Raw genomic sequence first — 27,500 nt, 5'->3', positions numbered from 1 at the left:
GAAAAATGTGAGGTCATGCATCTTGGGAGGGGTAATCCTGCATACCAATACCACATGGGAAACACTCCACTACCCACCACAAAGGCACAGAAAGACCTAGGAGCATATGTTACTAGGCTACCAGTGAAGGCGAAATCCGTGCCAATCGCAGCGGACGGGTTAACGGGTACAAGGATTAGAAAATGTAAACAAACTCGAGATAATGAAAACGATAATGTTGAGATGAAAACAAACACCACCATTAGAAGAAGGAAAACAGGAAATGAGAACCAAATACCAATAGAGAAAAACATCATCTTTTCCTTCTAATATTTTCCCTTCTTCCTCCTTTTTTTCGTCTCGTGATTATCAGACCCTTCTTCCTTTACCAAATATTTACCTTCCATGGTTTTTTTTTCTCTTCCTCCTTCAATATTTTTCCCTTCCTTCTTCGTTTCCTACTGCCTCTCTCTCTCTCTCTCTCTCTCTCTCTCTCTCTCTCTCTCTCTCTCTCTCTCTCTCTCTCTCTCTCTCTCTCTCTTGCTTTCTTAACTGTTTCACTATTATTATTATCTTCCTTCTTTTTCTTGTGTATTTTCCTTCCCTTCTTCTCTTTGTCCTTTACTTCCCTTCTTCTGTTATGCCACTCCCTCCATTCTCTCTCTGCTCCTCCTCCCTTTGTTTCCTCCCTCATTTCATTTCTTATTCTTCCGCCTTATTTTCAACCTCTCCTCCGTTCCTTTGCTTCTCTTCCTCCTCCTCAATGATCTTATTCCCATCTTCTTTTCTGTCCTCTCCCGTTCCCTTCATTGTTTTCATCGTCTCTCTTCTTCTCTTCTTTCCTGCTTGTTCTTTCCCGTTCCCTTTTCTTTATTGTTTTTATCGTCTCTCCTTCGCTTTCTCCAACTCTCTCTTGCTTGTCCTTTCCTGTTCCCTTTTCTTGCTTTCTTTTCTCCTTCTTTCTACCTTAATAACCTGTCCTGTCTAACTTACTTTCTCTATCTCCTCCTCCTCCTCCTCGTCTTTAGCTCTCTCCGTCTCTTCTATTATGTTTTCTGCTTATCTTCCTGTCCTTTCTCTCCCCCACTTTCTCTAACTCCTCCTCCTCCTCCTTTTAACTCACTTTCCCTGTCTCTATTATGTTCTCTTATATTCCTGCTAGTTCTTTTCCTTCCCCCTTCTTCTTTCTTTCATTCTTATCCCTTTCTTTCCGCTTTCTCCAATTTCAGCTCTTCCATAACTCTCTCTCTCTCTCTCTCTCTCTCTCTCTCTCTCTCTCTCTCTCTCTCTCTCTCTCTCTCTCTCTCGTATTATGGTTTTTTTCATGTTTTCTTATCTTCCTGTTTGTCCTCTTCCTTCTCCTTTTTCTTTACTCTCTCCCAGTCTATCTATTATGTTCCTTTTTTTTTTTACCTTCCTGCCATTCCTATTCCTTTCTTCTTCATTTTCTTCGTCTTCTGTCTCTCTCAATGTTCCCTCCTTTTCTTTCTGACAGTCCTATTCCTTTCTTCTTCTTCTCCTTCTCCTCCTTCACCGGCCTGCGCACCTGCCTTTCTCCCACCTCCAGGTAATCAATTAGTCAATCACATTCAGACATAAATTACTCCTGAATAAGATGACTGCCACGTGGGAGATCTCATTAGTGCTCTCTCTCTCTCTCTCTCTCTCTCTCTCTCTCTCTCTCTCTCTCTCTATGGTATACATTTACATTAGTCTCGTTCATTACCTCTATTTTTTTTGTTTCTTTATACTTTCTATTCCTTTTCTTCTTCCCCTCCTTCCTCCTCCTCCTCCTCCTCTACATGCATTAGTTTCCAATCTTCCCATCTTCACTACCACCACAATCACCTCCTCCTCCTCCTATTCTTTACTTTCTTTTCCTCTTCCTCTTTATTTTGTTTCCTAATTACCATCTTCTCTTACCTTGTTTTCTATTTCCTCCTCCTCCTCCTCCTCTTCCTATTCCCTTCTTTACTTTTTTTTCGTCTTCGTCTCCCTCCATCATTTCATTATCTTAACTAATTACAAACTCCCCTTACCCTGTTTTCCACCTCCTCTTCCTCCTCTCGTTCCCCATTAACCATTCCGCAACTTCTCATCTTTTCCCTTTCATCCATCTCCTCCTCCTCCTCCTCCGCCTCTTTCCCTTTCATCCTCCTCCTCTTCCTCCACCACAATTCAATTCCCTCCCATCATCCTCTCCACTCTTACATATAAATGGCCACTCGCTTCCTCTTCTCCCCTCCTTAGCCCTCCCTCAACAAATACCGCTACCCCTCTCCTCCTCCTCCTCCTCTTCCAGCTCTCCCAACACAATACAGGGTGGGGGAGAAGTCTCAAGGGAGGAGGAAAGGGTTCTCTCTCTCTCTCTCTCTCTCTCTCTCTCTCTCTCTCTCCGCGGACGTCAGCGTGGCATGGAGACGAAAGATTGCAATGACGAAATGAGTTTGGTGTGTCAGTGTGTGTGTGTGTGTGTGTGTGTCAAACTGCAAACACTAAGGTAATACTCGCATCATCATCACCACAACAAACATATTATGAGCTAACACGCTTTTAGGCAACGCTCATCTATTTCCTCTGATCTCGTGGAAAACAGGAGGTTGCGTGGGAAAGCAAAACCTTGTGACGACAGCAACGATGACGAGGATGAGGAGATAAAAGGAAAAGGAAAAAGAGGCATAACTATATGGAGGAAACTGAGTGATGGACAAAATATAAGAATCCGAGATGAAAAAAAAAATAAGTTGAAAGAAAAAGAAGGAAGAGGGGAAGGAGGAGGGAGAGATGGACAAAGAGGAGGAAACAAAGGAGGAAAGAGAGACAAGTGTGAAGGAAGACGAAGAAGTAAAGGAAGAGGAAAGCAATACAAGGAAGAGGGAATGAGGTTGGATATAAGAAGAAAACAACAACATTATCATCCGTTAGTTTGCATTATTGTGTTCCTTAGTGTTGCGTCTGCTCATCGTTGCGACACGTCATTGCTCTACTATGCGTCGTGTACGTCACTAAAATAATAATTATACGTACGGTATCTGGTTTTCGTAACGCCCGTGATAAAAAATAAAAAAAAGCCTCTTGCATAAGGTCCTCCATGTATGTGTGTGCAGACCCTCTATGGTTTTTTTTTTGTGTGTTAATATTACGAAAAATGGTGATTCTCTCTCTCTCTCTCTCTCTCTCTCTCTCCCACACACACAGAGAGAGAGACGCGCGCGCAATCACATCCTTTCTTTGTTTACACTAACCGTTACACCAAGAGGCGGAGGGTGTGTCATCAACATTGTATTTCCTTGTTTTGTTTGCTTTTGTTATAAATCCACTTCCGTTGTATGTTATGTTTGCCGGAATTAACGACCACTGTGTATGTGTGTGTACCGTTTTATTTTGTATTTGTTTGTTTGTTTTTTACGTATTTGTTATTTATTCAGTAAGACTTATCACCTTTATTCTTTCCTATTTTTTTTTTCATTTTCCGGCACCGAGTTATATATCTATTTATTTTTTTTATTTTCCGGCAACAAATTTTATCTTACCTATTTATTCTCTTTTTTATTTTCAATTTTCCGGCAACCAGTTTTATATAGCTTTTTTTTTTTTAATTTTCCGGCAACCAGTTTTATATAGCCTTTTTTTTCTTTTTTTTTTTAATTTTCCGGCAACCAGTTTTATGTTCCACTTATTTATCTTCTTTTTTCTAATTTTCCGGCAACCAGTTTTATGTTCCACTTATTTATCTTCTCTTTTTCTAATTTTCCGGCAAGCTGTTTTATATCATCTATTTCTTTTTTATATATATTTTCAGGCAACGAGTTTTAAATATTTCCTTTTTACAAGGCTTTATTTTCTTCTATTAATTAATCAACATCTACGTCAACACTTTTTTCTATCTGTTTTTATCTTTTTTTTTCTCTATCTGTTCTTATCTGGTTTTATTTTCTTCAATCAATTAACCAACCTCTACGTCAACACCTTTTTCTATCTGATGAAGCTTCATGTTCGCCATTCGTCATCCTTTCCCTCTACGTCACTTCCTTAACCACCAGCCAATCGTGTACTTTCGCTGGTCCCTAGCTGACTAAAGAAGGATGGGAAGATTTACATAAACTTCTTATCTATATCGTGTGGGTTCTCAGCGCACGAGGAAGTGGAGCAGGAGTGAAGGTTAGAGTTCAAGCCTTATTGTCGATGTGGTTGTCGATTCGTCTTCTGAAGCACCGACTCCATCTGCTTAGTTTCTTTACTGTACATATTGTTTGTGATAAATTTAGATAGTTTTCTACTTATACCTTTACATCATCTATTTGTACCCCAGGAAATACCAAAATAGTCCTAATATAGTTTTTTTTCATGTACGTTTGTTTATCTTCCTACAACCTCAGATATTTATGGTTCAGTGACAACTTTCAACGTGTTCCTTTAATATATTTACATAAAAAAGATCAGAAAGCTTTTTTATTAGCATATATACTCGTTTTCCTGAATCACCAACTATACAATTTCTGGTTTATGTAACGCTATACTGTTTACTAATAATATTTATCCCATCTGCTTAACACCATTAAAGTTCCAATATTTTCTTGAGATTTCTTTCAGTATATTCGCCTCCCTGACTCAGCAGCTGCACGTCTCATTACGGCTTCATTTTATAGATTATGTGAGTTTTATATTATTTTCTTATTCATATTACTCTTTACATAAAAAAATACGATATGCTTTATTACCTTCTCTATTTTTATGTATATTTCTGTACACCATTCTCAGCTTGTAAGGTTGTTTATGACGTTTATTTAACCCTCTCAAAAGGTTTATTTACACTCCTACTAATGTTGCTGCGTGCTTTCTTCATCACGCCCATTTTCATCATATTCCCGTATTTTGTTTAATCTTAAAACGATTTTCATTATACATTTTTTTCACTACCTACCGACCTTCACGGCGTTGCTTAAATTTCAAAGATAATCATTACACATTTTTTGCTCCATCTCCTTCTGTTGCTTTATAAGAATTTGTTTACCACTCATCGAATATTTCCTCACACTCCTTCACTTTACTTATTGACCAATAAAAAAAATAAAAAAAACAGGATAAATTAAAGTTTACTATCTTATCAGACTTTGATCTCTCTCTCTCTCTCTCTCTCTCTCTCTCTCTCTCTCTCTCTCTCTCTCTCTCTCTCTCTACCGTCACGAACACTAAACAAAACCACTTTATTATTATTATTGTGACACTTTCTGTCAAAAACAAACAAGCAACACACACACACACACACACACACACACACACACACACACACACACACACGGAGAGGGTGGGAACAGAAATCTGACAAACAAGGAAGCTAAAAAAAGAGGAGGAGGAGGTAGAGGAGGAGGAGGAGGAGGAGATACACGGAGGGAATACAAAATAAAACTCAAATGGAAGTCAACTCTCACCCTTGGAATGAGACTTTCACCCTTCAGGAGGAGGAGGAGGAGGAGGAGGAGGAGGAGGTAGAAGAAGAAGAGGAGGAGGAAACAGATACATTATTGATCATGAAGAAAAATATCAGAGGAGAAAATGGCAACGTATGAGAGAGAGAGAGAGAGAGAGAGAGAGAGAGAGAGAGAAGCAAGGTACAATAAATGGCACGTTAAGCAATCCAGAGTGAAAGTCCTGCGAAAGGGATGCAAGGAGGAGGAGGAGGAGGAGGAGGAGGAGGAGGAGGAGGAGGAGAAGAAATAGACCCGAGAAGATGACAGGCAGGAGACGAGGGGAAAGAGACAACAGCGGAAAAAAAAAAACAGTAAAGGAGGGAGGGTGTGATGAAGAGGAGGAGGAGGAGGAGGAGGAGGAAAAAGAAAATTCTCAATCTCAATCTCTCTCTCTCTCTCTCTCTCTCTGATATACCCGAGAAATACGGTATGATGCTGAGAGAGAGAGAGAGAGAGAGAGAGAGAGAGAGAGAGAGAGAGAAAGTTGTGACAAATTCTGTTGACATGCAGTGAGTAGTACACACACACACACACACACACACACACACACACACACACACACACACACACACGCCCGAATCCATTTTTTGTAAGTATATTTTCATACACTAAATATATAAACAATGCAAACAGGCGAACACACAATCATACAAACAGGACTCATTTTTAAATACCTCCTCTAAAGCAATGAAAAAAAAAAAAAGATAAAAATACAAACATTATCCGTCTTGAGAAGTATAAAATCAAACAGCGAGAGAAGAAATCAAAACATGTCCTGTTAATCTACAAAACAATAAACTGAACAATAAACAAAGAAATAGTGAAGCCCTTCACGAACCAATACAGAGCAAAGAAAGGAATTAGGAAGGGAGGAAAACGTAGCGAAGAGATAAATGAAGATAGAAAAAGATAGAGGAGTGAAGGAAAGAATATATAACGAAAGAAGATAAAAGGAAGGCAGGACAAGGAAGATGAGCAAAGGGAAAAGAAGGGAGATAGAGATAAGTGAATGGAAAAGGAGGAGGGAAAGGTGAATGAACAGGATAGGAGAAGAGAGGGAGAAATGAGTGAATTGAAGAGGGAGAGAAGTTCGAAATTACTGAATAGAAGGGAGAGGGAGGAGGTCAAGAGAAGGGAGGGAGAAATTACTGAATAGAAGGGAGAGGGAGGAGGTCAAGAGAAGGGAGGGAGAAATGAGTGAATTGGAGAAAAGTTCGAAATTACGGAATAGAAGGGAGAAGAGGGAGGTCAACAGAAGAAAGGGAGAAATTAGTGAATAGAGAAGGGAGGGACAGACGAGTGAATGGAATATGGAAGAGACTTAAGAGATGAGTGAACGGAAGAGAGAATTAAAGGGAAAGGGTTTAAAGAGCACAGGAAAATAGAGAAGAAGGGAGGGAGAGAGACGAGTAAATGGAAGATGGAAGAGAATTGAGAGGCGAGTGAAAAGAGAGAATTAAAGGGAAAGGGTTTAAGGAGCAGAAGGTAGAGAAGGAATGAGTTGACAGAAACAGACAGTTAGCACACCACAGACAGACAGACAGACAGGTAGCACTTATTATTGGCATGACCACCTGATAACGCTCCCGATAAGCAGCCTCATCACCGCCACTATCACCAAGCACCACCACCACCACCTACATCTACTACTACCACCACCATCACCACCACAATCACTAGCCTTACCAATCACCTATCACTACCACCACCACCAATCTACTACCACCACAATCACTAGTCACCACCATCTACACCAGCTACTACCACCACCATCACCAGCCGCCAGTCACCACCAGCACCATCAATTGCCAGTCACTATCACCATTTACTACTACTATCACCATCCAACACCCATCATCATCACCATTCACTGTAAAATCAACTCTCAACACCACCAACACCTTTCCCTTCTCCATTCTCTTCTCTGTCTTCTCCTCCATACCTTTCTCTAAATATCCCGACTTCCCTCTTCCTTTCACTCTACCTCTTTCTCCCTTCTCTCTTCTACCTTTCCTCCTGTTCTCTACCACTACATCATAAAACATCATCCCCTCCACCATCTTCCAACACAAGCAGCGTATTCTTAACCCGGTAGCTGCGGGGATCATGTTTCTTAATGTCCCTCTAAGCGAGAAAAATGAGAAAAAATCATCACTCACACAAACCATTTCATAATATATATCAACGCATTTGTGATCAGTTTATGCATCATCTATTTTTTTTTTGGGGGGGGGAGGTTATATCATGGCACAAATTTGGCCCGTCGCTGCAACACGGTAAAGCCACAAATTTGGCCCGTCGCTGCTACACGGTAAAGCCACAAATTTGGCCCGTCGCTGCTACACGTAAAGCCACAAATTTGGCCCGTCGCTGCTACCGGGTTAAGAGTATGAACCTTAGCAACCTACCAAGGCGACAGGAAGCACCCCGCCACGCCACACACCTGTTATATACACCTGTAGAGGCTTCAACACCACTATCATTACCACCTTTAGACACACACACACACACACACACACACACACACACACACACACACACACACACACACACACACACACTATCCATTTCCTCATTGCTCAACTCCACCTTCCTTCCGGCCTTCTTTCTTTCTCTACTCCTCCCTTTCCTTCCTCCGTCTGCCCCTCCCTCCCTCCCTTCCTTCCTTCCATGGATTCCCCACCTTCTTATCTTTCGTCCTTCCCTCCTTCCCATGCCTCCTTGCTCTCATTTTTCCTTCCCTACTTCCTTTAAATCGTCTCATATTTCTCCCCTCCTAAGTTTTCTTCTCCCTCCATCCCACGCTTTCCCTTCCTTCCTCCTCTTCCTCTCCCCTTAAGACAACCACCTGCCTTACTTCCTTTCCTCCTTCTCTCTTATCTCCCACAACATATACTCGGTTTCCTTAACGCAACTTCCCTCCTTTCCTTCCTTCCTTACCTCCAAGTGCTCCTAAGCTCTCCCTTCCTTCATTTTCTTTCAATTTATTCATCTGTTTCTTTCTCCCTTAACTCTTCTCTTCATTCACCTACGTTATCTTCCCTTTCCTTACTTCTTCTCTAACTTTACTTGCCTTCCCTCTCCCTTTCACTTCTCTTCTTCCCTCCCTTCCCTTTCTCCTCTTTTCTCTACCTTTTCCTTCATTCACTGGTCTATATTTATTACCCCTCCCTCTTCACTTCCCTTTCTCTTCTTTTCTCTACCTTTTCCTCCATTCCCTTGTCTAAATACTCCCTTCTTCCTATTCCCTTTACCATTCTCTCTCTCTCTCTCTCTCTCTCTCTCTCTCTCTCTCTCTCTCTCTCTCTCTCTCTCTCTCTCTCTCTCTCTCTCTCTACCTTATCTTCTTTACCTTTCTTCCTTTTTTTATTCTTCCAGCACAGCACAAAACACCACCCTTCTCTCTCTCTCTCTCTCTCTCTCTCTCTCTCTCTCTCTCTCTCTCTCTCTCTCTCTCTCTCGACCACACCTGGATGTCCCCCACCTGTGTAGACAATGGACGAGGGTAAAACGCCATCTCGGAGGGCGAAAAAAAGAGGAGAAGAAGGGAAGGGAGACAGGGAGAGAAAGGAGAGAGGAAGGTAGGGAGGGAGAAAGGGGAAAGGAACCTTGGGATATACAATTCTCTCTCTCTCTCTCTCTCTCTCTCTCTCTCTCTCTCTCTCTCTCTCTCTCTCTCTCTCTCTCTCTCTCTCTCTCTCTCTCTCTCTTTTCGCAATTTCCCTTACCACACCCTTCCACTATGTATCTTTCCCCCCCCCCTCTCTCTCTCTCTCTCTCTCTCTTTTCGCAATTTCCCTTACCACACCCTTCCACTATGTATCTTTCCTCTTCCTTCTCTTCTCTTCTCTCTCTCTCTCTCTCTCTCTCTCTCTCTCTCTCTCTCTCTCTCTCTCTCTCTCTCTCTCTCTCTCTCTCATACAGGTGTCAGTCGTCAGATGTGGTGGTGAAGGTAGAGTAATATCGCAACAACACCACCACCACCACTACCACCACCACCACTACCACCACCACCACCACCACTGTCTTCACCTTTCTCTTCCCCTCTTAACTAAAGCAAAAACAAACGCACTTCATAAATAGACTAACATCTAGACACTCGGTATATATATATTTTTTCCATCTCCAATTTTGTTTTCTTTACCTAACATTTCTAGAGCGTCACTGACAGAGAAAGGGATTTATTTTTTTCATCTCCAATTTTGTTTTCTTTACCTAACATTTCTAGAGCGTCATTGACAGAGAAAGGGATGTATTTTTTTCATCTCCAATTTTGTTTTCTTTACATAACATTACAAGAGCGTCATTGACAAGGAAAGGGATGTATTTGGTGTATAATGCTTTCTTGTACAACCTACCCATTTATCTGCCTCCTCTTAACTTTATCAGCGCGTAAAGGAAAAAAGGAAAGGTACCCATCTAATAATATTGTTCTTCGTTCTCCTATATTTTCTTTTTTTTTCCTCCCTATCAGCTCACGTGTTTATCTGCCTCCTACTTTCTTTATCAGCACGTAAAAAAAGAAAAAAAAAAAGGAAAGGTACTCATCTAATAATATTGTTCTTCGTTCTCCTACATTTTTTTTCTACCAGCTCACGTGGATCAGCAAAGTAGGAGAAATATACGTTCAATAATATTTTTTTACAAGCACAAATTTCTTTCTTCCTATGAGCTCACGTGCCCCATAAACAAATACAGGGGAGACTATTCTCTTTTATCACACATTTACCCGATTTCTTACCAGCGTACGTTCGATAATATTCAATTGGACCAACAAACAGATACAAAAGAAGGACTCGTTCGATGAAATTCACTGGTACCCACATTCGTTCATCTTCCTTACCAGCTCACCGGCACTACAGATAAAATAAAGGGAAGTTCTTGTTCAACAGTATCATCTAACCAACATTTTCCACTCTTTCCCACCAGCTCACTTGCACCAACAAACAGATATAAAAGAAGGTCTCGTTCGATGATATTCACTGGTACCCACATTCGTTCATCTCCCCTACCAGCTCACCGGCACCACAGATACAATAAAGGGAAGTTCTTGTTCGACGGCATTCTCTAACCAACATTTTTCGACTCTTTCCCACCAGCTCACGTGCACCATAAACAGATACAAAAGAAGGACTCATTCGATGATATTCACTGGTACCCACATTCGTTCATCTTCCCTACCAGCTCACCGGCACCACAGATAAAATAAAGGGAAGTTCTTGTTCGACGATATTCTCTAACCAACATTTTTCGACTCTTTCCCACCAGCTCACGCGCACCATAGACAAATATAAAAGAGGGACTCATTCGATGATATTCACTGGTACCCACATTCGTTCATCTCCCCTACCAGCTCACCGGCACCATAGACAAAATAAAGGGAAGTTCTTGTTCGACGATATTCTCTCAACATTTTAACACTCTTTCCCACCAGCTCACGTGCACCAACAAACAGATATAAAAGAAGGTCTCGTTCGATGATATTCACTGGTACCCACATTCGTTCATCTCCCCTACCAGCTCACCGGCACCATAGACAAAATAAAGGGAAGTTCTTGTTCGACGGCATTCTCTAACCAACATTTTCCACTCTTTCCCACCAGCTCACGCGCGCCATAAACAGATAAAAGGAAGAATATCACTTTTCCCACATTTGTTTTGATTTATCACCAATTCACCGTAAAAATAAATCAATATGTAACATTTCCTTTTGCTCACATTTTGTAATCTTTTTTTATCAATTCCAAGGCAACATAAAACACCCACATAAAAATAATAATTAAACCCCATTACTTTTGCTGTTCTCTATGTTTCAACCTTTTTTTCTTCAGTTGTTTCCATTATTAGTACGACCAAAATTTCCGATCACTCAATATATATAATGAAAAAAATCATGAAAAGAAAGGGCACGAGAAATACCAATATAAAAGACGAATCAAAAGGAAAGTAAACAATCACTTTTTTTTTCACTTGTTTCGATTATTAGTATGACCAAAATTTCCGATCACTCAATATATATAAGAAAAAAAAAACGTAAAGAAATGGCACAAGAAATACCAATATAAAAGACAAATCAAAAGGAAAATAAACAATCATCACTTTTTTTTCACTTGTTACGATTATTAGTACGACCAAAATTTCCGATCACTCAATATATATAAGAAAAAAAAAACGTAAAGAAAGGGCACAAGAAATACCAATATAAAAGACAAATCAAAAGGGAAATAAACAATCACTTTTTTTTTCACTTGTTACGATTATTAGTACGACGAAAATTTCCGATCATTCAATATATATAAGAAAAAAAAAACCATGTAAAGAAAGGGCACGAGAAATACCAATATAAAAGACAAATCAAAAGGAAAATAAACAATCACTTTTTTTTCACTTGTTTCGATTATTAGTACGACGAAAATTTCCGATCACTCAATATATATAAGAAAAAGAAAAAAAACATGTAAAGAAAGGGCACAAGAAATACCAATATAAAAGACAAATCAATAGGGAAATAAACAATCACTTTTTTTTTCACTTGTTACGATTATTAGTACGACCAAAATTTCCGATCACTCAATATATATAAGAAAAAAAATCATGAAAAGAAAGGGCACGAGAAATACCAATATAAAAGACGATTCAAAAGGAAAATAATCACTCATCACTTTTTTTTCACTTGTTACGATTATTAGTACGACCAAAATTTCCGATCACTCAATATATATAAGAAAAAAAAAAAACATGTAAAGAAAGGGGACAAGAAATACCAAAATAAACCCCAAATCAAAAGGGAAATAAACAATCACTTTTTTTTTCACTTGTTTCGATTATTAGTACGACCAAAATTTCCGATCACTCAATATATATAAGGGAAAAAAATAATGAAAGGGCACAAGAAATACCAAAATAAAAGCCAAATCAAAAGGAAAATAGACCCACATTACTTTTGTTCTCCTCTGTGTTTCCAGTTTTTCAGTCGTTTCCATTATTATTAACCTTATATTATCCGATCCATCATAAAAAAAAGGATATCATGTAAAAAAAAAAATAAAGAGGAAAACCACAAATGTCACTCACTCGTATATGTTCACTTGTATCGTTTTCCAATCACTTCCTGCCCTGAACACACACACACACACACACACACACACACACACACACACTTCCCACGTGCGAGTCTTGGCCAAGTGTGTGTGTGTGTGTGTGTGTGTGTGTGTGTGTGTGTGTGTGTGTGTGTGTGTGTGTGTGTGTGTGTGTGTTTCCGTATTCCGAGCACCTGGGCACAATATCAACAGGTGTGCGGCATAAAATACTACCTTTCGGCCAGGTGTTCAAGGACACAAATTTTGTACAACACACAGAGAGAGAGAGAGAGAGAGAGAGAGAGAGAGAGAGAGAGAGAAGGGGGGGGGGGTGCAGGAAGGAAGAGGAAAGGTACATAGTGGAAGGGTGTGGTAAGGGAAATTGCGAAAAGACAGAGAGAGAGAGAGAGAGAGAGAGAGAGAGAGAGAGAGGGGGGGGGGCAAAAAGTGGGGATGGGGCGAGGTGGAGGGAAAGAAAGAGGAAGAGAAGGGTAGAAGCGAAGAGAAGGGGGATGACGAAGTGTGGAGACGGGAAGGGAAGAGGAAGAGGGAAGGGAAGGGAAGGGGAGAGAGCTCGAGGTCACAAGAGGAGGGGGAGGAGGAGGAGGAAGGGGAGGAGGAGGAGGAGGTGGGAGAGGGAAGGGAGAGATGGAGATAAGAGATGGGAATGGAGATGGCGCGTGTGTATGAAGAAATAAGAGAGAGAGAGAGAGAAGGGGTAGAAGCCATGTATTATTGAGGAAGAAGGGAGAAAGGAACAGAGGGGCAGAGAAAGTAAGGAAAGAAAATGAAGGGAGGAAGAAAGAGGGAAGGTAAGATATGGGGAGAAAAAGGGAGGGGAGGGGAGAGGAGAAGGGAGAGTATAATGATCATGACGCTGCTGGGGAGAAGGGGGAGAGAGGAAAAGAAAGGGGAGAAGGGAGGAGGAGGGAGAGGGGAGAAAGAAGAGCGAACTGAAGGGGGAGGAGAGGGGAGTATAATTAATTCATGGTCAGATCTGAGGAGTTATGGAAGGGGAGAGGAGGGGAAGGGAGGGGCAGGGTGCTGGAGTTATGGAAGGGGAGAGGAGGGGAAGGGAGGGGCAGGGTGCTAGGTTATCGATGGGGAGAAGGAGGAGGAGGAGGAGGAGGAGACAGGTGAATTAAAGGGCACGAGTTTAGTACTGTGGCTCCCCTTCCCCTAACCCCCCCCCATCTCTCTCTCTCTCTCTCTCTCTCTCTCTCTCTCTCTCTCTCTCTCTCTCTCTCTTGATTACATTCCTTCTATTACTGCCCTCAACAACATCTATATTTTTAGCTCTCATAAATAAGACTGCTCCCTCTTCTTCTTATTATTATTATTATCATTATTATATTTATTACTCGAGAACCACCACCACTCCACTCTCCACCCTCTCGAAATTAATGTGCTTAAGAGCGACATTGGCATCCACTTCAATAACACAAGAGAACACGACGATAACACAGTAATGAAAGAACCTCACGATACACTAATGAAGCAGCTACGTACGCAGGAACACACCCGCCCACACTAATAATAATAATAATAATAATAATAATAATAATAATAATAATAATAATAAAGCCCTTTCCTTTTCATTACCTCACATGACCTCAATCTTCTCACCGTATGTATTCCTCCTGTCTTAATTAATAACATTCACTAAGATAACCTCACCTAACCCATATCCCTCCTCTGTACCCCCTTGTCCCAACCCATATTAAAAGGCTTCCCCATTCAACCTTTCCTCTTCATTACTTACCTCACCTAAACCTTCTCACCTTATGTATTCCTCCTGTCTTAATTAATAACATTCACTAAAATAACCTCACCTAACCCATATCCCTCCTCTGTACCCCATTGTCCCAACCCATATATAGAGGCTTCCCCATTCAACCTTTTTCTCTTCATTACTTACCTCCCGTCAACCTCCTTACCCCATGCATTCCCCCTACCTGAACCTCCCCTAGCTAACCTCACCGAACCCATATCCCTCCTCTGTCTCCCCCATTGTCCCAACCCAAATACAGAGGCTTCCCCATTCAACCTTTCTTCATTAATTCACCTACATGCATTCACCCTGCCTGAACATCCCCTAGCTAACCTCACCTAACCCATATCCCTCCCCTGTCCCAATCCATATATAGGCTTCCCCCCATTCAACCTTTCCTATTCATTACCTCCTCATCACTCACTCCAACCCGTGATCAGCGTAACAATAAGAATAAGAAGACACTCACATCACAGCATGACACACCTGGGTAAGCCGGTCACACCAGTCTCTTCTCTGCACCTCACCCACACTTACCTGGAAAGAAAGATTGAACAGGTAAGTAAAATGGAAGGGAAAAAACAATACGTAATGAGAATATGTAATCGTAAAATGCATTCTTATCAGTATTATTAGTAAAGTAGTAATAGAAAGAATATAAATAAAAAAAAACTAGTGTGAATAAGTAAGTAGCGGGGTTTTTTTCATTATTGTTTTCTTCTTTTTTTACGCCCTTGCACTGTCTCCTCTGCTGTAAAAAAATAAAATAAAATAAAAAAAAACGTAAAATGCATTCTTCATATTATTAGTAGTAAAGCAGTGATGGCAGCAGTTGTAGGTGGCAATAGTGGTAGTAGTAGTAGTAGTAGTAGTAGTAGTAGTAGTAGTAGTTAACGATAGTGAAAGGAATAAGAGTACTAATCATGGTAGTAATAAAAATGATGATGATGATGATAATAAAAACAACAACAACAATAATAATCAGAACCAGGAAGCAGGTACACGCGTTATGAGGCTGCCGGTGCTCCTTAAGACTAATTATTACATTCGTGTCGGCGATAATATATGAGACGACCAGCCATTGACACAACCAAGCGACCCACTCTTTCCCGGCCCGTGCGCGAGCGTGTGTGTGTGTGTGTGTGTGTGTGTGTGTGTGTGAGTGTGTGTGTTAGCGTTGCCAGATTATCGTATTCACCACATTGTATTTATCATTTTTTAGCCTCAAACTTTCGTACCTGCACAAATGACGATAGAAAATTAAAGTTACCGTTAAAGCTGTTATTTATTGATGCTCTTTTTTTTCTTTTTGCCATAGTTATCGGTCCAAAACTACGAAATTCAATGCGGTGAATACGATAATTTGGCAACGCTGGTGTGTGTGTGTGTGTGAGTGAATGGGTTGGCGTGCGAGATTCTGCGGATAAATAATAATGACAAAAAATAAAGAATGTGGCAAAGAATAACGTGTATCTTATCTCTATACAAACTTGTTATAAAGAATGTGTGTGTGTGTGTGTGTGTGTGTGTGTGTGTGTGTGTGTGTGTGTGTGACTGGACCGAGTGGGCGAGCCATTCAAGTGTTTCGAATCAGTGAATGAACCAAAATTATATTAGTCATTCACTGGTAAAGGAGAGAAAAAAGTCACATTACTATTTTTTATGGGTTTGAAAGCGAAAGTCGAGTACATAAAATTTCTAATCCGTATTCATTATAAACGATTTTGTATTTTAGGTCTTTCTATCTATTCATTTTAAGTTATTTTTTTCTTCCTCCCTTCACTCTTTTGCTTTCTCATCTTTTTTTCTTTTTATATTTCCACATCATCTATAAACGTCCCTATCACAATCTTCTGTATTATTTACTCTTCCTGCCTCCTTCCTTTCCTTCCCTTCCTTGCATGTGTTCAGTATAAGCTATTTTGTTCCTTCTCTCCCTTCCTTGCATGTGTTCAGTATAAGCTATTTCCTTCCTTCTTCCCTTCCTTGCGTGTGTTCAGTATAAGCTATTTCGTTCCTTCTTCCCATCCTTGCGTGTGTTCAGTATAAGCTATTTTGTTCCTTCTCTCCCTTCCTTGCATGTGTTCAGTATAAGCTATTTCGTTCCTTCTTTCCCTTCCTTGCATGTGTTCAGTATAAGCTATTTCCTTCCTTCCCTTCCTTGCATGTGTTCAGTATAAGCTATTTCGTTCCTTCTTTCCCTTCCTTGCATGTGTTCAGTATAAGCTATTTCGTTCCTTCTCTCCCTTCCTTGCATGTGTTCAGTATAAGCTATTTCGTTCCTTCTTCCCTTCCTTGCATGTGTTCAGTATAAGCTATTTCATTCCTTCCTTCCCTTCCTTGCATGTGTTCAGTATAAGCTATTTCGTTCCTTCTCTCCCTTCCTTGCATGTGTTCAGTATAAGCTATTTCCTTCCTTCTCTCCCTTCCTTGCATGTGTTCAGTATAAGCTATTTCGTTCCTTCTTTCCCTTCCTTGCATGTGTTCAGTATAAGCTATTTCGTTCCTTCTTCCCTTCCTTGCATGTGTTCAGTATAAGCTATTTCCTTCCTTTCTTTCCCTTCCTTGCATGTGTTCAGTATAAGCTATTTCGTTCCTTCTTCCCTTCCTTGCATGTGTTCAGTATAAGCTATTTCCTTCCTTCTCTCCCTTCCTTGCATGTGTTCAGTATAAGCTATTTCGTTCCTTCTTCCCTTCCTTGCATGTGTTCAGTATAAGCTATTTCATTCCTTCTTTCCCTTCCTTGCATGTGTTCAGTATAAGCTATTTCGTTCCTTCTTTCCCTTCCTTGCATGTGTTCAGTATAAGCTATTTCGTTCCTTCTTCCCTTCCTTGCATGTGTTCAGTATAAGCTATTTCGTTCCTTCTTCCCTTCCTTGCATGTGTTCAGTATAAGCTATTTCGTTCCTTCTTTCCCTTCCTTGCATGTGTTCAGTATAAGCTATTTCGTTCCTTTCCCTTCCTTGCATGTGTTCAGTATAAGCTATTTCGTTCCTTTCCCTTCCTTGCATGTGTTCAGTATAAGCTATTTCGTTCCTTTCCCTTCCTTGCATGTGTTCAGTATAAGCTATTTCCTTCCTTCTTCCCTTCCTTGCATGTGTTCAGTATAAGCTATTTCCTTCCTTCTTTCCCTTCCTTGCATGTGTTCAGTATAAGCTATTTCGTTCCTTCCTTCCCTTCCTTGCATGTGTTCAGTATAAGCTATTTCATTCCTTCCTTCCGTGCATGTGTTCTTTTTTCCCTTCCTTGCATGTGTTCAGTATAAGCTATTTCGTTCCTTCTTTCCCTTCCTTGCATGTGTTCAGTATAAGCTATTTCGTTCCTTCTTTCCCTTCCTTGCATGTGTTCAGTATAAGCTATTTCGTTCCTTCTTTCCCTTCCTTGCATGTGTTCAGTATAAGCTATTTCGTTCCTTCTTCCCTTCCTTGCATGTGTTCAGTATAAGCTATTTCGTTCCTTCTTTCCCTTCCTTGCATGTGTTCAGTATAAGCTATTTCCTTCCTTCCTTCCCTTCCTTGCATGTGTTCAGTATAAGCTATTTCGTTCCTTCTTCCCTTCCTTGCATGTGTTCAGTATAAGCTATTTCGTTCCTTCTTCCCTTCCTTGCATGTGTTCAGTATAAGCTATTTCGTTCCTTCTTTCCCTTCCTTGCATGTGTTCAGTATAAGCTATTTCCTTCCTTCTTTCCCTTCCTTGCATGTGTTCAGTATAAGCTATTTCCTTCCTTCTTTCCCTTCCTTGCATGTGTTCAGTATAAGCTATTTCATTCCTTCCTTTCCCTTCCTTGCATGTGTTCAGTATAAGCTATTTCATTCCTTCCTTCCCTTCCTTGCATGTGTTCAGTATAAGCTATTTCGTTCCTTCCTTCCCTTCCTTGCATGTGTTCAGTATAAGCTATTTCGTTCCTTCTTCCCTTCCTTGCATGTGTTCAGTATAAGCTATTTCGTTCCTTTCCCTTCCTTGGATGTGTTCAGTATAAGCTATTACGTTCGTTCTTCCCTTCCTTGCATAATGTTCAGTATAAGCTATCTCGTTCCTTCTTCCCTTCCTTGCATATGTTCAGTATAAGCTATTTCGTTCGTTCCCTCCTCCCCGTTAGTTGGTAGTCAGTTTTCCTTTCCCCGCGTCTTAAAAGTAAAAGTATGACTAATAAAGTTTTCTGGCAGCCAGCGAGCAAGAATGATCTACGTGACTGGACTCCAAGCGCTCAGTAATTTCAGGTCATGTAACCAACCGCAGCGCCATGAAATTAAACCTTTTATTTTACTTGTTATTTTTTTTTCTTCTCCGTCGTTAATTGCTTCCATTGGCGAGACTAAACGAAAATAATAACAATAGGCCTTTCAGAACGTTACACAAAAAATAATAAAATAACCACAAAATATAAATAAACTAACAAATATATGAGTTTAAAATCCAGAAGGTAACCATTTAATCATCATCCCCTCTCTCTCTCTCTCTCTCTCTCTCTCTCTCTCTCTCTCTCTCTCTCTCTCTCTAAGGGTACGGATTATGACCACTACTGAGACTCCAACCTTGGCCAAGGGTGGTGGAAAGGGTACACGGCGCCGAGGAGGAGGAGGAGGAGGAGGAGGAGGAGGAAGAGGAGGAGGAAGAGAAGGAGGAGGAGGGAGGAGGAGGAAGAGGAAAACAATAACAATAAAAAAGTAGGAATAAAGAGTAAGAAGTGGAAGGAGGAAGAGGAGGTGATTGTGGTGGATAAATAAGAGGAAGAGGAGGAGGAGAGGAGAAACAAGAGGAGAGAGGTGGAGGTGAAGGTAGTGGGGGTGATGGAGGTGGTGAAGGTGGAGGATTGGGGAAGAGGGGGGGAGGGAGAGGAGGGAGAGATAGCGGGTTCAAAGGCGACCAAGCGGAACTTCACTGTTTTCGAGACCATTAGAAAACACGTGTCTAAATATCGTACTTTTCTGCTTCGTTGTAACTATTTGGGGTTGAATTACATTACTTCCTCTTCATGTCCTCCTTGTTGCGTTTCTTCCCTTTTTTTAACTTTATTTTCTACCATTTTTCACTTTTTTTTTTTTTTTTACATGTATTTCCCTTTTTGTCCTTTACTTCTTTTCCCTGTTTTTTCTTTCCTTTTTTTTCTGCTTCGTTGTAATTATTTGGGGTTGAATTACATTACTTCCTCTTCATGTCCTCCTCATTGCTTTTCTTCCCTTTTTTTAACTTTATTTTCTACCATTTTTCACTTTTTTTCGACATGTATTTGGTATCCATTTACATTCCTTTCCCTTTTTGTCATTTTTCCTATTTTTTAACTTTATTTTCAACCATTTTTCACATTTTTTTATTTTACTTGTATTTGGTATCCATTTACATTCCTTTCCCTTTTTGTCTTTTCCCTGTATTTGCTTTCCTTTTTTTCCGCTTCGTTGTAATTATTTGGGGTTGAATCACATAACTTCCTCTTCATGCCCTCTTCCTTGCGTTTCTTTCCATTTTTTTCACATTATTTTCTACTATTTTCACTTTTTCTTTACATGTATTTGGTATCCATTTACATTCCTTTCGCCCCCCCCCCTTTTTTTTTTTGCATTAACTTCTACCGTCCTTCATAGAGACATTCCATTACCGTCTTCTCTTCCTTCCATCTATTTTTCCTCTATTATTTTTCCTGTTTTTTCTTTTCTTTTTCTTTTTTTTTGTTTTAATTTCCACCGTCATTCATAAATTCCTATCACCTTTTTTTCCCATTTTTCTCATTCCCCTTTTCTTTCTACTTTATTCTTTTTCCTGTTTTTTTTTTTTTTTTCCACCGTCATTCATATATATACATTCCTATCACCTTTTTTTCCCATTTTTCTCATTCCCCTTTTCTTTCTACTTTATTCTTTTTCCTGTTTTTTCTTTTATTTTTATTTTTTTGTTTTAATTTCCACCGTCATTCATATATTCCTATCACCTTCTTTTCCCATTTTTCTCATTCCCCTTTTCTTTCTACTTTATTATTTTTCTTGTTTTTTCTTTTCTTTTTATTTTTTTGTTTTGTTTTAATTTCCACCGTAATTCATATATATACATTCCTATCACCTTCTTTTCCCATTTTTCTCATTCCCCTTTTCTTTCTACTTTATTCTTTTTCCTGTTTTTTCTTTTCTTTTTATTTTTTTTGTCTTAATTTTCACCGTCATTTTTATTTTTTAATTTCCACCCGTCATTCATATATTCCTATCACCTTCTTTTCCCGTTTTTCTCATTCCCCTTTTCTTTCTACTTTATTATTTTTCCTGTTTTTTCTTTTCTTTTTATTTTTTTTGTTTTAATTTCCACCGTCATTTTTATTTTTTTAATTTCCACCCGTCATTCATATATTCCTATCACCTTTTTTTCCCATTTTTCTCATTCCCCTTTTCTTTCTACTTTATTCTTTTTCCTGTTTTCTTTTATTTTTATTTTTTTTGTTTTAATTTCCACCGTCATTTTTATTTTTTTAATTTCCACCGTCATTCATATATTCCTATCACCTTTTTTTCCCATTTTTCTCATTCCCCTTTTCTTTCTACTTTATTCTTTTTCCTGTTCCCCTCTTTTTCTTGGCCTTATATTCCATCATTTATATATAGGCATTCTTATCACATTTTCTATATTTTCGACACCATCATCACTTCTATTTTCTTCTCTTCCTGTTTTTTTCCTCTTTTTTTTCTTTTCCCCTCTTTTATTATTTTTTTTTTGTTTTCTATACCTCCTTTCATTTATATATAGACATTTTTACACCCTTTTCTCCGGTCCTCTTCCTGCCTTCTTCCTCTTCTTCTTCTTTTCATTATTTTGCTTTTTCTTAATTTTTTTCTCTTTATATTTTATCAACATTTTTTTTCTTCCTTTCTTTCACTATTTTGCTTTCTCTTCTTTTTTTTTCTCTCTTTCTAATTCCACAGCATTCATCTATACTTGTTCCCATCTCCATCTTTCTACTTTTTTTCTACTTTCTTCCTTCCTCTCCTTCTTCTTTTCACTATTTTGCTTTCTCTTCTTTATCTCTTTCTAATTCCACCATTCATCTATAATTATTCCCATCTCCATCTTTCTACTTTTTTTTTCTACTTTTTCTTCCTCTCCTCCTTTTTTTCTCTATTTTGCTTTCTCTTCTTCTTTATCTTTCTATTTCCACATCATTCATCTATAATTGTTCCCATCTCCATCTTTCTACTTTTTTCTACTTTTTCTTCCTCTCCTCCTTTTTTTCTCTATTTTGCTTTCTCTTCTTCTTTATCTCTTTCTAATTCCACAACATTCATCTTTAATTGTTCCCATCCCCATCTTCCTTTTATTCTACTTTTTCTTCCTCTCCTTCTTTTCACTATTTTTTCTACTCTTCTTTTACCTCTTTTATTACCTCAACATTTATACGCGTTCCAATCAAGTATTTTTTCTCCCTTTTCTCTCCTTTATGTTATCTATTTTCTCAGGTAAACAAACATCATTCCCAGTTTCTCTTCGCCTTTCAATAACACTCCTCTTTTCTATGTACTTTCTCTTTATTATTATTTATTCCGTTATATATATCCATCCATCATTCTTCTTCCTCCTCCTCCTCCTTCTCTTCCTCTTTCTTATTCTCTACTCCACCTCCTTCTCCATCTCCACTTTCTCCTTTCCTCATTATATCCCTTTCAGTAACATCTTATACATTATCTCTCTCTCTCTCTCTCTCTCTCTCTCTCTCTCTCTCTCTCTCTCTCTCTCTCTCTCTCTCCACGTTCAGTGCAATGCTTTCTTCCACTGTTGTGTCCCGTAAAGGAGGAGGAGGAGGAGGAGGAGGAGGCCCATATTTCTTAGGGTCTCCTTCCACGTAGCTTGTAGTTCTTCCTTTCCTCTTCTTCTCCTCCTCCTCCTCCTCCTCCTCTTTTTCTTGCTCTTTCACCACACAAGATAGAAAGAAGAGAGATGGAACAATGCGAAGAGGAGGAGGAGGAGGAGGGAATCCTAGTAAGCGCCCGAGTGCTCACCTGAACTTCCTGACAGGTCTTCTCTCTCTCTCTCTCTCTCTCTCTCTCTCTCTCTCTCTCTCTCTCTCTCTCTCCCCGAGGCTCTATGCTCCACTCCCCTACTCACTGGTTAACTCTTCTTTCATATTCTTTCGCCGACGAGAAGGAGGAGGAGGAGGAGGAGGAGGAGGAGGGGGGAGGAGGAGGAGGAAGAGGAGGAGGAAGAACTAGTAGCAACAACAAAAAAATAATGAATGAAAGAAATATAAGCAGCAAGAGGAGAATAAAGAGGAAGATGAGGAGGAGGAGAAGAGGAGGAGGAGGAGGAGGAGGAGAAGGAAGGAGGTGGGAAGAAGAGGATGAATTATTGGCAGCGACAAAGAAAATAAAAAAAGAACGAATGAAAGAAACAGGAGAAGCAGGAAGAGAATACAGCAGACGACGAGGAGGAGGAGGAGGAAGAGGAGGAGGAGGAGAAAGGAGGTGGGAAGAGGATGAATTATTGGCAGCGACAAAGAAAATAAAAAAAGAACGAATGAAAGAAACAGGAGAAGCAGGAAGAGAATACAGCAGACGACGACGAGGAGGAGGAGGAGAAGGAAGAGGAGGAGGAGGAGGAGAAAGGAGGTGGGAAGAAGAGGATGAATTATTGGCAGCAACAAAGAAAATAAAAAAAAGAACGAATGAAAGAAACAGGAGAAGCAGGAAGAGAATACAGCAGACGACGACGAGGAGGAGGAGGAGGAGGAGAAGGAGGAGGAGGAGGAGGAGAAGAAGTGCCAACAACAAATAACTAACCAAACAATAGAACAATAAATAATGAATGAGGGTAATGTATAATGATGCTGAGGAGGAGGAGGAGGAGAAGAAAACGAGAAGACGGAGGAGGAGGAGGAGGAGGAGGAGGAGGAGGAGGAGGAGGAGGAGGAGGGAGAAGACGAGGAGTACATAATGAATAGTGAATGGAATGTTGGAATGTAATTTTTTATCCTCACCACGACAACGCCATTGTTTACTCCTCCTCCTCCTCCTCCTCCTCCTCCTCCTCCTCCTACTACTACTACTACTACTACTACTACTACTACTACTACTTCACATGTTTGTTCATATCATTCCTCACCCGTTTATCTCATCCTTCCGTTCATTCTTTATATTTTTTTCTGGTTACTACTACTACTACTACTACTACTACTACTACTACTACTATTACTACTATTACTATTACTGTTTATTCATACCATTCTTCCTTTTTCTCCTCCTACTGATAACGTTCTTCTTTTGGCACTACTACTATTACTACTACCACTATTCCTATACTACCAGAGCCACCACCAGGCAGTAGTAGTAGTAGTAGTAGTAGTAGTAGTAGTAGTAGTAGTAGTAGTAGTAGTAGTAGTAGTAGTAGTAGTAGTTTGTTTGTGGTTGGTTTTCAGTCTTCCCCTTCTTACAAAAATAATTACTACTACTACTACTACTACTACTACTACCACTACTACTACTATTACTACTACCACTACTACTACTACTACTATTACTACTACTAATACTTCTGTTGCAGGTCCCGTTGACAAGGTAACGGAGGCGCGGTGAGGCTTGGGAAGTGCAACAACAGCTGGCCAATCCCCTCTCCGCCACCACCACATCGACCACTCCTCCTGGTAACCACTGCATCATCCTACTCCACAACCACTACTACCAGGACCCCTATGACTACTACTACTATTACTATTGCTTATTCCTTCCTCTCTATTACTACTATAACCTTTGATATCTTCTGCTGTTTGACATTACCGTATTTAGCTTCTACTTCTACTGCTTGAATTACTGCTATTTCTGCTGCTTTCAATACTAATACTTAATCCTTCCCACCCTAACACCTTTTTCTTCCTCCCTGCTTCCCCTTTAATTCTCCCTTCCTCCCTCTTCTTTCCCTCCCTGTTTCCTTCTCCCTTCCTTACCTTTTTGCTTTCACTACTACTACTACTACTACTACTACTACTACTACTACTACTGCTACTACTACTACTACCTCCTCCAATCCTTTCATCTACTCTTTCTCTTCCTTTTCTTAAGTTCTTAACCCAAACACACTCTTCTCTTTCGTTATCTTGTTTTTGTTGTTGTTTTTAGGCCTACTTTTCTTATTCACCACCATCATCTTTTTCTTCTCTACAGCTTTCCTTCCTTCTTCACTTTTCCTTTTACATTTGTCTTTTGTTTCCTATACTATTTTTTCCCATCGTCCTCATCCTTTCTCCACTGCAGTTTTCACCCCTTCTCTTTCTCCTCCTTTCTTTCCATCTTTTTTTCTAACGACCTTTGTTCAACTTCTTCGATATTCGTTACAATTTTCTCCCCACCCCTCTTCTTTCTAATCGCCATCTCTATCTTTATCATCCCCCACCCACCACCCCTTTTCCTTCCTTCTTTTCTATCTTATCTTCTCTCCACAACTCTCCTTTCATATCACTCTCTTTGTCTTTATCAACAAACCCCCAACTATCAATCCTCTTCTTTCCTTGCCATCCACTGTCCCCTTCCCCTCAATTCCTCCTCCTCCTCCTCCTCCACCCTACAACCACTAACAACAACAAAACAACAACACTACAGCCGCGTCATCCACTCCATCACCACCACCACCACACTAATCTCTCTCCACTATCATCCATCATCCTCCCTCTCTCTCCCCTTCTTCCTCCCTCTCCTTCCCCTCCCCTCGTCACGTTGAGCCTAACGTGTGGAGTTGGGTTGCGTTGATCACTTGCTCGCTCGCTCCCTCGCTACCACCCTCATTCTACTGTTTGGTTCTTGTCACAATGAGAGGTATAGTACACACAAACTCTCTCTCTCTCTCTCTCTCTCTGATACCATTCCTCTGCTTTTTCTTATCCGCCTACTCATTCATTTCTTAATCTACTGGGTACTACTACTACTTCTACTACTGCTACTACTACTACTACTACTACTACTACTCTCTCTCTCTCTCTCTCTCTCTCTCTCTCTCTCTCTCTCTCTCTCTCTCTCTGATACCATTCCTCTGCTTATTCTTATCCGCCTACTCATTCATTTCTTAATCTATTGGGTACTACTACTACTACTACTACTACTCTCTCTCTCTCTCTCTCTCTCTCTCTCTCTCTCTCTCTCTCTCTCTCTCTCTCTTCCAACGTGACAGAAGTGTGACGTTAGTAGTAATAGAAGAATGCGAAGAGGAAGAAAGAGGAGGAGAAGAAGGAGAATCAACGTCAACAACAACAACAACAACAAGCTTTATACCTGCCTGCCCACCTGTCTTCACACCTGACTGACCTCCGTACTGACGTCAAATCTAACACGAGGTCACCCTAGCAATCAAGGTCACGGCAATAAAGAAAGAAAAAAGATAACAATGGGGCGCACACACACACACACACACACACACACTCACAGAGGACAGGGGAGAGGGAAGGGTAACAGCTGGCATCCACGTGAGAGAGAGAGAGAGAGAGAGAGAGAGAGAGAGAGAGAGAGAGATACTGTATTGAGGCGTTGGTGTGTGACATCGCTCGTTCACACACACACACACACAATGGCCTCGCTCGTGACATTTTCACGTTTCTTTCCTCTTCGTTTTCCCTCCTCGAAGGCCATGTAGGGAGAGCAAGAAGATCAGGAAGGGAGAAGGGAAGGGAAAGAGGGAGAGGGAGGAAGGGAAAATTAGAGGGGAAGCAGGGAGGGGGAAAAAGGAGGAAGAAGGGAGGGAGAAAGAGGAGGAAGGGGAAGGGAGGTGGAAGGTAAAGAAGGATGGGGTAGGGAGGAAAGGAGGGAGTTGGGAAGAGTATAAGAAAACAAAGCAGGAAGATTGAAATAAAGGAGGGAAAGAGTATGATAAAGCAAGAAGATAAATAAAGGAGGGAGGAAGGAAGGGAGAAAATGGGGGAACGAGGAGTAGAAAAAAAAAAAAAAACGGAGGAGGGAGGAAATAAGGTGGAAGGAATGAATTAAGAAAAGAAACCACGAAGAAATGAAGGAAAGTAGGAAAAAAGAAAGAAAGGAATGAAGGAACAAAGGAAAGACAAAATTTAATCAGATGGCGACAACTTGAGAGGAAAATGAGAAGGCAAGGAATGGAAGGAGATAAGGAAGCTGAAGGAGAGAAAAAAGAAGGCTTAGGAGTATAAGAAGGAATAAGACGAGGAAAGCCTGGAGGTAAAGGAGGGGTTGGGAGGAGTGACGTAAGAGAGAGAGAGAGAGAGAGAGAGAGGGGAGAGATAGACATGAGGAGAGAGGGAGGAGGAAAGGGTCTCTCTCTCTCTCTCTCTCTCTCTCTCTCTCTCTCTCTCTCCTTGTATAATCTTTCCCTCACTTTCCTCCTTCGCTTTCTATCTCTTCCTCCTCCTCCTCCTCTCTTTCCTTATTCTCCTCCTTCCTCCCTTTCCCTTCTTTCTTTCTCCTCTCTCTCTTACCTACATTCCTATATCTCCCTCCTCCTCCTCCTCCTCCTCCTCCTCCTCTTCCTCTCTCAACGTGGCAGCTCCTTACATATCACACTTCATCATCAAGGCCAGACTCTATTCACACAATCCACCATTACCATCACAATCACCACCATCACCACCACCACAGAAGTTCCTCAAGAATGGGGAGAACAGACCACTTCATACAATCACCTCGCCCCCTCCTCTTCTACTTCTATCTGTGTTCTCCCATAAGTCTCTCTCTTTCTCTCTCTCTCTCTCTGATTTCATTTACGTAAACGCTTGACTATCCTAATCACACACACACACACACACACACACGATCAATAAATCAAAATAAAATTAGTATATGTGCGGCGACAGGTAAGCAAACATCAGGCAGGTGATAAACAGGTGTGTCAGTGTCACTACCGAGAGAGAGAGAGAGAGAGAGAGAGAGAGAGCATAACCTTGTCAGAAAAGCTATGCAAGTCAATAAGTACACGTTCCAGGAGAAGAGGAGGAGGAGGAGGAGGAGGAGGAGGAGGAGGAAGAGTAGTAGTAGTAGTAGTAGTAGTAGTAGTAGTAGTAGAGGTAGTAGTAGTAGTAGTAGTAGTAGTAGTAGTAATAACAATAGTTGTAGTAGTAGTAGTAGATGTAGTAGTAGAAAAAGAAGAAACAAAGACGAAGAAGAAAATAGATGAAGGCGAAAAAGAAGTGAAGAAGAAAAAAGTAAAGGTGAAGAAAATGGAGAAGAGGAGGAGGAAGAAAAGAAGAAGGAGGAGGAGGAGAAAATAGTCACGAGGTCA

General features: G+C 40.4%; 1 protein-coding gene and 1 long non-coding RNA gene across 4 annotated transcripts in view; both read right to left on the bottom strand.

Moving 5' to 3' along the window:
* The window catches only part of LOC126980711 (casein kinase I-like), an 88,246-nt gene that overhangs the window by 46,726 nt on the left and 14,020 nt on the right, over positions 1-27,500 (bottom strand). The window lies entirely within an intron of this gene.
* Positions 18,319-22,458, bottom strand: LOC126980713 (uncharacterized). The gene is made up of 3 exons (XR_007733468.1): positions 21,359-22,458; positions 20,646-21,241; positions 18,319-20,226 (listed from the first exon to the last, which is right to left on the bottom strand). It is a non-coding gene; the product is annotated as an uncharacterized LOC126980713 (long non-coding RNA).

This window comes from Eriocheir sinensis, chromosome 45 (assembly GCF_024679095.1).
Source record: "Eriocheir sinensis breed Jianghai 21 chromosome 45, ASM2467909v1, whole genome shotgun sequence".
NCBI classification, from domain to species: Eukaryota; Metazoa; Arthropoda; class Malacostraca; order Decapoda; family Varunidae; genus Eriocheir; species Eriocheir sinensis.
The sequence above is the reverse complement of the archived record's forward strand: the minus strand, read 5'-3'. Positions and strand labels throughout refer to the sequence as shown.